The sequence below is a fragment of the Mustela lutreola genome, chromosome 7 (genome assembly GCF_030435805.1).
Source record: "Mustela lutreola isolate mMusLut2 chromosome 7, mMusLut2.pri, whole genome shotgun sequence".
NCBI lineage: Eukaryota > Metazoa > Chordata > Mammalia > Carnivora > Mustelidae > Mustela > Mustela lutreola.
Genome location: NC_081296.1, coordinates 104,784,366 through 104,795,324, shown reverse-complemented (window position 1 = coordinate 104,795,324; position 10,959 = coordinate 104,784,366).

Sequence of the window (10,959 nt, the reverse complement as noted above, 5' to 3'; positions counted from 1 at the left end):
AAAAGAATGATTTATCCCCATACATGTTTTTTTCCTTTAATAGAGTTTGGGCACCAATCAACTCCTATTGGCAGTGTGACTTTTCTCTAGCCCACTTTTGACCATTTGTCCCTTTTGAGTATCATCACAGACTTAGACTTTTCACAGACTCAAATGTTCCAATTAGCTGTGATCACTGTTTTCTCAAAAATCAGAATCTGCTCAGAAAATAAAATGTAAACAGGGTCGCTGCCCTTAAGAAACTTACATTCTTTTTGGAAAAAAGAGACTTAACATCCATGGAAAATATAGTGACCAGAACAAGGCAGCTCATGATTTTAAGAGGCTGTTTAGCCACAGTGTTGGGCAAGACCCTTTCTCCAGAGCAATTCTTTGAACACACTGATTTATATGTGAGCTAAGACATTTCCTCTGGGGAAAAACTCGAGATGGTCCACAGTTGGCTTCAGATACCCGTGAGCATGTTGGCAGGGGAGGGCACACCTTACTGACCGAAGCTGGGACAGAAGCAGAAGCATGACAGACATCTCGCTGCCAAGGAGGATAGCCAGCAAGGGCCAGGATCGCTGGGACCCATCTGAGTCTTCCTTAAAGCAACAAGTAAAGGCTTCTGAGATCTGTGGCTGAGTATCAAATCACTGGAAAACTTAGTGACTTAAAACCACTACAATCATTTTATTCTCCTGGCTCGTGCTTCTGGGGCTGGCGGGGATTAGTGAGGGAGTTCCTGATCAGGGCTTCGGCCCTCCAATTCCCATGGTTACAGTCAGATGGTGGCTGCAGCGGTAGTCATCTTAAAATCTTCTTTACTTTAGTGCCGGCTGTTGGCTTATCCCTCAGCTGGGGCTTCCTGCCAGAAGATGCCTCTCTGTGTGGCCAGACGCCTCCCAGTTTGGTATCTGGGTTCCAAGGGAGACAGGACATGGAGGCTGCCAGGTTCTGAAGGCTTGGGGCCCGAAGTCGGTGTGGCCTTTCTTACCAATATTCTATTGGTCAGGCAGTTCCAGAGACCAGATTCAAGGAGAGGTGACTTAGGGCCCCACCTCTGGTTGAGAGGTGTGTCCAAGAATTTGGAGGCCACATTTAAAATCAGAAACACTATGTGTTTTGAGTGTGAATTGCCTTCCACAAATTGCCTCATTTAACTCTCACAGCTCTTAAGGTGTTTTACAAAGAAATCAGGCACAGAGGAAATTAAAATTCAGAGAAAGCTAGTGACTTGCTCAAGATCACACAGCACTCCAGCTCCAATGCATCTATGTGCTTAGCTTCCCAACACCTGGGGAAATGGATCTTCAAGGGGCTGAGACCTTGAAGTGGGTGGGAACCCCGAGCCATCCTAAACTGGGCACTACTGCATTGGGCAGGAAAGCATTCTCTCAGAGCCCACAGCACTCAGGCTATAATGCTCAAGATAGCCTTCTCACTAGAAAGGGAGCTGAGAGAGGAAAGGCATCAGTGTGAGCTAACTTGCCCACAGAGGCCTTTGTGAGCCCTCTGTCCAGCTGGGTCTCGAAGGACAGGTAGAATCTGAGTCATGGAGAGGAATGGGAAAGAAATGCTAAGGTTTTCTTGTAGGCGTTCTTAGGTCCTTAGGCTTGGCTCTTTGTTTGCTCTGGGGGAAACCCCTCTCCCTAAACAGGGCATCAAGATGTCAGGTCAGAGAGGTCTTCCCTTCCTCACATGTCTGCATTTTGGGGACATGTGGTTTGCCAAAAGCTATTAAGTTCAACTAAAATAGCCTGGTCTTACTACACACAAAACTTATGCATGGGCTGTGTTAATATATGGTCCCCTCACAGGACACAAAGAACCTTCCTCAACAGGAAACCTCGGTGGCTTATTCTCTTTGTGTGCGGGTCTGCTGACAAGAGCAGGGAATAATTTGGCAGAAGAAAAAAGTCGGAGTTACAACTTAATTCTGGCATGATCATGTGGTTGGAAGGTCAAAACAAAAACCTGCCACATTGCTGTTTGTTCAAAGTTCACTTGGAGAGATTGCATGAGACTCTTTGATCTCATAGGTCAGGGCACCAAGGCTTCAGGGCTCTTGAATTTATTTTGCGGTGAGGATGCTGGGTTTCTGACTGAAGACCTATAGTTAGGGTGTAATTTCCTGCCCTGCTCCCCACAGTACGGGCACAGTCTGCATCACCCAGCTTGTCTCGGGGGAGGGAGATCTGTGGCTGCAGTTTTCCCAAATCATTCCAACTAAGACCTAAAAAGAAGAGAGTTTGGAAGCCCATCCACTCTCTGAGGAAATTTTGGAAAACCTTGGTGATTCCTTCCTTAAAGCCAGGGCATTTGGGGAGTGGGACAGAGCCTAGGGCTATACAAAGGGCCTGAGAGCTGCTCTCACTGATGGAGATGAAATGGATGTTTAACTTCATGAATGGTGGGGCTTCAGTCCCTGACCAGTGGAGCATCCAAGGAACCTGGACTCCCCTTGCACACAGTACGATTATACTCAGAGCAAGGCCAGCCTTCAAGGTTGAAGAAGATCTATCCATTTGCAGCAGGTTACTTAAAAAAAGAAACAACTTTTTTAAACTCAAGAAATATATGCTCATTGTAGAAAGAGCATAAAAGGCAAAAAAGAGGCAAAATTTTTAAAAAGCTGTCTGCAGTCTTATTACCAGAAATAATCACTGTTATTGTGGTATATTTCCAAACTTCCTTCTTTGCATATATTTGTGCATAAATGGTTATAGGTGCTTGCCTGCCATGTTTTTGTTACTTGTTCTTTCTCATGTACATAGCATGAAAGTTTCATGTCAGTAAATACATTTCAATTATATTAAGTGTCTAAAGTTCGTTTTCAGAGTTGTATTATTATTTAATGAATCTGGTTATTGAAGTTAATGTTGTGTACAACTGTTTTTTGCTATTATAATCAATACTATAGTGACTATTCTTAATTCTTTCCTTTGCCTTTTTTTTTTTTTTAAAGATTTTATTTATTTATTTGGGGGGGTGTGGGCAGAGGGAGAAGCAGGTTCTCCACTGATCAGGGACCCCGAAGGGACCTGGACTGGGGCTGGATCCCAGGATACCGGGTTCATGACCTGAGCCAAAGGCAGATGCTTAATCGACTGAGCCACCCAGGCGCCCTTAATTATTTCTTCTGGCTATTTCCACAAAATGTACTTGCTAGGTCAAAGCTTTTGGACATTTTTAAGGATTTTGATATTACATCAATCAGAATAGGCTAAAATGATGTAACAGACACCCCCAAAGCTCATTGACTTAACACAGTTAAGAGTTATTTCTAATAGTACAGTTCAGTGTAGGTCATCTGGTTGCACAGTGGAAGGAGCTCTATGCAGTCAGCTAGTCCTAGATTTGTTCCTAGGATGGCTTTCCATTTGCCACAGTCTTGGAGTTCTTCAATGGATCTTCTGATTGTAGCTGATAGGCAAAAGGAGAGGAGAAAATGGCGGGGGTGGGGGGGTGGGGGTTGGAGAGAGGGAGGGAGGGGTGGGGAGAGAGAGGAGGAGAGAATGGAGAATTACATGGGTGGTTTTAGGGCCAGGCTTAAAATCGACTCACATCACTCCTGCTCAGTTTCCAATTGCCAGGAACTCAGTCACATGACCGCTCCTAACTGCAGCCGTGGGCGGGAAATGCAGTATTCCTATGTGTCCAGGAAGCAAATACAGGGTTTGATGAATGCAAAGCATTGTCTCCGCCTCAAACATACATTCCTAAGTTGCCAGCCAAATTTTTCCAGTTTATATCCCCACCAGCAGAGTATGAGGATTCCTATTTCCCTATACCCTCAGTGATTGAAAGGAAAACATTTTTCGTGTTCTGTTTTCTGTAGATCTGCATATGACATTGTGGCCTCTCTGCACAACTGGACTCAGAATATCTGTTTCTGTCTTGGGACATGCTCCCTGAGCTCAGGACAGTACTCTCTGGAAAGCCAGGACCCTGCATTCCTGGCTGCTTTAAGGAGCAGCCCTCATCCCTATGTCCTAGGCTGGCCTGAGTTTCTAGGCTTTTCTGGGCCTGTCCTTCCCTTTCTCCTTTCCTTCCCTGCTGTGGAGGAAGATATAATGTGTGGGAGTCTACATCATTTACAGGGTCTCTCCCGCAAGCCCCTGGCCCCACACATCCCTGAATACATGACTCATTGAGAGCCATGGGTTAAAGATGGGCACTCACCAGTTTCTGGGCCAGATCAGTTGGGTTCCAGCTTACAATACATTTTCACAGAAAAAAAGTTCAAAGAATGGAATCGAGAAGCCAAAATAGCAGCCCATACTAACTTGGCACCTTGACCTTGGCCAAACCATCTAGGACCTTGTCCTTCGCACTCAATGTTCCATCAAAATAATCCTTCCCAGTGAAATCAGGATAAGTAAACTGCTTAGCAATCATAAAGGGAAGACAACAGAATTGTGAAAAACCTATTCTTGAAGGTCTTCACGTGAACCCAGGTTACTGAACATCCACTCACGTCTGAGCTGTGGTTTCTTCCTTGGTTTGAAATTTAGTTTGTAAAAAGATAATGCTTTCAAACGGCTTCTTGTTCATGTTTTCTTCAGGGACTACCAGCTGTTGCCTGATGATTGTCTGGCAGGCCTGGCCCTTGCCAAAGCAAGGTTTCCAGTGAGGTCTTTGCAAAAAGTCCTCCCAAAGTGCCTTTTACAGTCTGTCCAAGGAGCCGAGAAGCTGGGCATCAGCAGAGCACAGAAACGCAAACCATGCAAGTCACAGATTTTTCAGGTATGCCAGCCTTTTGGTCCTAGGCAGAGAGCATTCCAAAAAGCCGTGGAAAGTTCCTATGTTTTCCTAAGAATGAACTGATAACTTGTCCTTGCAAGTTGTATCCTCTGATCCCTCTCTGAGAGATAGCCGTTGTCTCTGAGGAGTGATCATAGCTGGGCCTCCTGGCTGGGTAAATCTGTAAGCTTGGTTTATGACCTAGAAGTGGAAACAGGAAGCGGCATACACAGAAATATAAAGAGCCCAGTCAGGGAAGGGCTGCAGGAGAATTCTCCTCAGATAATGTGATGTACAATAGGCAGAGGTGAAGATTGACATCTTTTCTTTCTTTCTTTTTTTCCTGTGATGTCCTTTGGCCGGGCTGGGCCCTCTGAATGGGGAGAGGGATTTCTTCCTGGGGGCAGCAGAGGAGGGGCCGCTGTGGATTGGTAGCTCCTCTCCAGAGTGAGCCCATCTGTGGGACTCCAGGGCCCCTTTTTCACCTCATCTTTGCCAGTGAATTTGGGTTCCTGGAGTGAGTTTTGCCAGGCTTTGTAAATGTAAACTCAAGAGGTGCTTCCAGCAAGAAAAACAGACTTCTGGCACCTTTTACTAGTTCCCAGAAGGTTCCCTGAGCGTATGGGGGGAAAGGCGCCCTTGCACTTATGCCAAGATACAAAAATTCATCATCATCCCTAGCTCCCTGGTGGAGAGGCAGCTGGATGGGGAAGTGTCCTGCACTGGGTAGGGCCTTGGGACATGGCGGCTACAGGTGGGATGGCCAATTTGGGTGGAGAGGTTTGGAAGGCTGACCGCCCTATAGATGAAGGGCACCTCCCAGAGCTTCCTCTTGCTCCCCTTTCTCCCTCTCCCAGGGCTGGAGAGCAACAAGGGTCAGGGCTTGGAGGCCGAGGCCTGGCACACCAACTTTAACCAAACATCCAATGCTTTGTCCTTAGTAGTCTGTGTTCCACTGGAATAATCCTTCCACAATAAATCAGGATGACTAAACTCATAAAGGTTCCTACTTCTCTTAGAAGTAGGTTCCATCACAGCAGCGCAGATATTCCTCTCAGAGCCTCAGAACTAATTTTCCCAGGCCCCACCCCATTTCCCTGCTCACGGGGGTGAAAAAAGAAGGCTCTTTTGTGTTTTTATGCTGTCCCCATAATTCCCAGCACCATGCTGGGCCCACATATGTCAGTGGATGAATCTGGAAGACCCGAGGCCAAGCAGTACCTGGGCACTGAGGAGTGTCCCACTCAAGGATCCACCGCCATTGACATAGGGCCCCTGAGGACCCTGTCTAGACCGGTTTCTCTGAGTGAAGTCCTGAGGCTACCAGCAGCGGAACAATGGGTGGGAGTAGAGCTCTTAAAAAGGCTGATATTGGGGGGCGCCTGCGAGGCTCAGTCGGTTAAGGGTCTGACTCGATTTCAGCTCAGGTCATGATCTCAGGGTCCTGGGATCAAGCCCTGTGGTAGGCTTCATGCTCTGCAGGGAGCCCTCTTGAGGTTCTCTCCCCCTTTCTCTCCCTCTGCCCTCCCCATTTGCACGTGCTCACTCTTGCACTCTCTCTCTCTCAAATAAATAAATCTTAAAAAGAAAAGAAAAGAAAAGTTTGATTTTGGGTCTTCTTTCTAGACCTCCAGAGTCTAAATTTCTCAGAGAAAATTCTGAAACTCTGTTTCCACAAGCACCCTCTCCCCAGGCTGGCCAGTGCAGTAAAATTTAAGAACCTTTCTCTGTACCAGTCCTGTTCTCATTTATTTTCCTTCTCATGAACACGATTTGTTTTCTTTTCAATCTTCTGTGACTTCTGAAAATAAAACCTGAAGCAGAGGGATCTGCTTACACAAGAAGCGTCAACTGTGGTTTTCGTTGGCACACTTGGCTCACCAGTTTTATCAGAGGATGTGAAGGAAGCCCACCTTTGACCATCAGGCTGCCCATATATGTTTTTCTGTTGCCTTGTCACCACTAAAGGCATCTTCTCAGCTCTTCCTTGTCTCCCCTTTCTGCAAGAATATGAGCCTGCTGCTCTTTGAAGTTGTGCTCTTGGATCCCTTCAGCAGAGGGGTGAGTGAAGGTAAACTTCTTTCCATTCCCCAGTGAAGCAGGAGTGTGGACTCCCTTGGTGTTTTCATGGAGAAAACACTGACCCCAAAGAAATGTATGACAAGTGGAGAGAAGTGACGTCACAAAGATGTGAACGCTCTCAGCCCTGCTCACTCCATGGCCCTCTCCTGCTGTCTCCCCCAGCCCTCTCAGGGTGCCTCCGCTTCATGGCTAATGCAACGTGTGCTGCTAAAGGAGCTCTCTGAAAAACAGAAAAATGAAACCCTCATTTGTAGCCTCTGCCAATTTCCACAGTGTAAGCATTCCCACCATAGCAGACTTCAAGTCACCAATGGCTTAACCACAGGCTCACAACATTTTTGATCATTTAATAATTGGTTCTTGCAAACCAGGAAGGGATGACTCCTGCACCCCATCATCAGTCCTGCCCCAGAAAAACCCCGAATTACACTGAGGGAGAATATGACTTTCAGCTTCTCAGTCAGAAGGAGAAGTGGTTGAAGTGTGATGGGATTGTTATGACGAATCTCGCAGGGCTGCCATGTGTGCAAGGACGGGATGCTGGGAGTGATGTTTTTTTGCCAAATTAGAGATGAGTCTTTGTTTCTCAATCTTGTCTCATCTCTCCCTGGGCTGGGGAATTGGCAGGGGCCCTGTCTGCAGAGCTGCCCATCGACCCCACCAGAAGCCTCTCAGGGCTCCCTCCCAGGGTTCCCACAGATCAGCTCTCTCTTTTAAAACCCCATGATCCTCAGCCAGAACACAGACTGCTTCTTTTTTAATTGGTCAAGTTTAAAATGGAGGGTTTGGGAGCCATTCTGGATTCTGGGTTCTGCCTTTTGGTTTGGGTGGTGCTGAAATGAACTCTTTCTTTAAAAGCTGGCTTTAGGAAGATTCTGTATCCAGGTCCTAAAAGCCTGGACTGATCTTTGCTGCATTTTCAGGGAGTCTTGAGAATGACCAGGAGGTGGGGCAGGGAATTCTCATAAAGCTGAGCATGACCAAATCTTCCTACAGCCTGTGACGCCAGAGATCACACAACCCTTCCTTCCGCTTTAGGGCCTGGGGATGCCTTTGGACCGAGTGTAGGATGGTGACCTACTTTTCTTCTCCAAACATGGGGCAGCTAGTTGCATTTTCTGATCTAAAAATGTTCCCACACTGCTCTAGTCTCTGTTCCTCTGCCCTCCTGGGTGTGCTTCTGGGTGGAGCTGGTTTTGTAAAATGGCACTTATCATGGGATTCTGTCTCAAAGAGGCTGGTCGGACACCCCCATCCCACATCTCTCCTGGACATTGGTGTGGGCACGTGGGCCACCCAAATCGTGGCAGGTGCACAGCACAGGAGAATCTGGGTTGGCTCTGTCTCAGTCAGGACAAATCAGTTTAAGAGAAAGTTCATTGGAAATAGCCTTGAATCTAGGGCTTCTCTAGGATTCTAATCACTCAAAGTCAATCAGCTAATGAATATTTATTGAAGGTCTATGAAGGGGGTTGGAACATGCCACCCCCAAATATGCCACTTTTAGTGATTATTTTGAGCTGAAGTCACTTGAGAAACAACAGATCTGGAAAGGGTTCGCTTTTTAGCCTAAAAGCTGATGATAAAATTTCCCCAGAGAAAGGTGCCCTCCACTTGTCTCTCACCAGGGACCGGAAGAAGATGCCAAAATGTTCTGTACAAACAAACTTACCAAGATAACACTTATCTTTTACTGGTTTTCCCCATACATTTCCTAGTCATTGACCCATAGTTTACTGTCCCTCTCCCAAAACCTCCTTTATCTTCTCCCTACGGTGAATTTGGGTCTAACAGCTTTTCAGGCCCTGTTTTCCCTCTGAAAACTCATGCATACATGTAAAAATATGAAACAAAATTTGTATGCTTTTCTCCTGCTAATCTATCTTCTTATGTCAGTTTGATTCTTAGGTCCAGTAACAAAACCTAAAAGGGTAGAGGCAAGTTTTTCCTCTCTTGCATCAACTATGAGCATAATGGTGAGCAAGACAGAGTCGCCGCCCTCCCAACCCTTACTGTCCAGTTTTCAGGGGACGCAGTCCTTACACAAATAATTTGAGATAATCCAATAATGACGTGGGTGCCAAGTGCTTTGAAGGAGAAGCACGAGGTCAATGAGAGTGTAAGACAGGGGAGGCTGTCCAGGGTCAGGGACCCAGAAGGTTCCCAGGGGAATGGAGGCTGAAACTGAGACCTGAGGGATGGTTCACATCCAGTGGGATAGGAGATCCTCCAGGACAAAGAATTTATGCTTCAGAAACATTTTCTTTTCAAGGATGAACTTGGGAATTTAGATAGTAACTATACTCTTCATGTATACTGTGGTGGTGGAGACCACTATTTGCCCCTCAACATTCTTTCTTCCTTTCCTAATAACCAATCTCCAGGTTTTGCTAAGTACATAGCGACCCAAAGAAAAGATTACAGGGCCACCTGGCCAATGAGCTGTAGATAGAAGTAATGTATGGGGTGCCTTTTTTCTGCTACTTGGTATCTGGATGTGATGGCTGGCAGCTGAGCAGCCATCGGGGACCGTGAGGAGACATGCTCAGGTTGAGGGAACAGTATATAAGTGGAGCCTTATTCCCTGAAGATGGTAAGACAGCCATAGCAGCCCTGGATTGCTTGTCCCCAGGCTTCTTTGATGAAATAAAGGTTAATCTTTATAAAGCCTCTATTATTTTCAGATTTTCTATTACACAAAGCCAAATATAATCCCAATTCAGCCTAAGGAAGAGAACATTTATCTGTACAACCCACAAATTACCTAGTTTACAGAAAAGCCTGTAATAATAACAGATCTCTTTTCCTGATCCCCTTTATCCCCTCCCTGGTCCCCCACTCGCCCCTGTACCCCCCCTCTTTCTTAACTCCCACACCAGACGTAGGCCTGACCTCAGTGTTTCCAGCTCCATGAATGACAGGCTCACAGTCAACCGTTCTTGAGCTCCAGCTACCTTCCCTTAGCAGCTGTCTGGCAGGAGGTCTGCCACAGAGAGTCACACAGAACTCAGGGATGCAGCCAGCCTATCCATGCTCCCTCCCACCCTTCCCAAAGAGGCTTAAAGAGATAAGTGGGTAAAGCTGAGAACGTGCACCAATTTGGAAAAGCCACAAAAATTATTAGAGGGGCTCTAGTCAGCCTCCCTGCTCTGAGCTGGCAGGCTCCCTGCTCAAGCAGTGCTGGCTTTAATCAGGCTGTTTCCCCAGCCTCTGGCTGAGTCCAAGAGGTCAAGACTCAGGGAGAAGGTCATTGTGTCTGGTTTAAAAACTCAAGACTAGTGGAGTGAGAGCAGACCTCGCATGCTGGGTCAGTTGAGGGGAGGCCTGGGGTGAGTTCAATGGTGAACCCAACACACAAACACACACACACACCTGGAAGTCCTAAACCCCACTGTCTCAGATTGTGGCCTTATTTGGAGATAGGGTCTTACAGAGGGTATCAAGTACAAATGAAGTTATTAAGGTAAGTCCTAGAAGGGGAAATTTGGAGACAAGACACACAGGGAGAACACCAGGTGAACGTGAAGGAGGAGACAGGTTGATGTTTCTCCAAGTAGAGAATGCCAAAAATCACCAGCAAAGCTCCTGAAGCTGGGGGAGGGACAAGGGAGAGACTAGCTCTCACAGCCCTCAGAGGGAACCATCCCACCGACAACCCTTCATGGGACTTGTAGCTTCCAGAACCACGAGGCAATATATTTCTGTTGTTTAAGCCACCCAGTCTGTGGTACTTTGTTAGGATGGCCCAAGAAAACGGACACGTGGTCCCTGAAGTGCCAACTAACAGAGGAGTTTGGGAACAGCCTCTGGTCTCAGCTGATTTCCCTGGTGCCTCATGTCGGGATATGAAGACCTTGAGAACAGCTGGAGTCTCTCTTGGTCGTTCCACTTAACAAGAAAACTCAGGTGGTCCTCTCTCTCCCTGCAGACAGCCAGTGCCATACTGAGGTCAGAAGAAGGGCCTTTTCTGCTCGCCTGCTAGGAAACGTGAGAAGTAAGGACCCTTCCCAGGAGGGATGTGCCGATGTTACTGGGAGAGAGCCGGCTGTGAGTCTGTCTCTCTTTATCATCTATCGTCTACTTATCTCTATCATCCTTTTTTTTTTTTTTTCTTTCCTTTTCTTGGCAGAAAATCAATGTTAGGGGCAC